The following is a 1,144-nucleotide window of genomic DNA, read 5'->3' as shown; positions in this document are numbered from 1 at the left end:
GCAAAGGGGAAGTCCAAAAATGATGGTTTGAGCTTCAAAATCAGATGTCAGGAGAATAGAGGAGGGGGGAAAACCTGAGGGTGATGAGCTGTGCAGGGGTGAGGAGTTCAGAACCGAGAGTCTGCAATGAGAGTAAGAGAATTTCTCTCTTAAGTGATGCCTCACGTGGCAAGAGGTAAATGAAAATTTTAAAAAATTGGAATAAGACAGGCCATTGTGAGACCATGCTGCCAACACTAACAGTGTGATTCTGAAAATAAACACCCCAAACAAACCTTGCCTTCAAGCTGCTGGCTCTGTGCCTCTGAAATAAGTCCGTCCCCAAGTCATGGGTGACCCATGATGAGTCTGGCTTTGTGGCATACGGAGAAATGAGACCTTGTCCTTAGTGAGCTCACAACAAATTAGATAAGAGCATTCCGAGGACTGTTACAAGTGTTCAGGACACAGGCAGAGGGTGCTCTTTGGGTTATTGAGATTAGGGGCAGCTTCAAAAAGTCTAGTAAACTTGAAAGAGTTGAAGATCTTGGGGACCATAGTGATCCTACCCGGACAGAACCGACACCAGCGGGAGAACAGGAACATGAGCTGCAACTAGGACAGTATAGCGTTGCTAGTTCTGTAATGTAAGTCTGCAAAATGCACTTGAGTGGAATCTTAAAGTCAATTCACCTATTTTTGGAAGACGAGGTTCTCTGAGTGATTTATACAAGGGCAATAGCTACAAAAAAAATTTACTTATTTTAAAAATTAATGGGAAAATATTCAGAATATCACCCACCAAACAGAACACACACTGCCCAGATCGGAATGGATGCCAGTGCAGGTACAACAGGCATACAAACCTGTGTCAGAAAAACGTAACGACAGAGTTCTGGGAGTTGAGAGCTGGAAAGTGTCCCAGAGCTCTCCTTAATCCTTCCCCCAAATCACCCCTTGAAGGGCTCCCATTCTCCCAGGGTTTTATCCACCCCATGCATTATGTTTGCCCAGAAGCTCCGCTCACCGGGTTTCCTTTGGTACAACAGAGGGATTTTTGTGTTTTGCCCACGGGCAGTGAGTTAATACTATTAGTAAACATAATTACACAGGAGCGTTTTGTTCTAAATCTATTTATTGAAAGCAAGCTGATCTGAGGCTCCTT

Source organism: Lemur catta, chromosome 2 (genome assembly GCF_020740605.2).
Source record: "Lemur catta isolate mLemCat1 chromosome 2, mLemCat1.pri, whole genome shotgun sequence".
In the NCBI taxonomy this organism is placed as follows: domain Eukaryota; kingdom Metazoa; phylum Chordata; class Mammalia; order Primates; family Lemuridae; genus Lemur; species Lemur catta.
Note: the sequence above shows the minus strand (reverse complement) of the source record.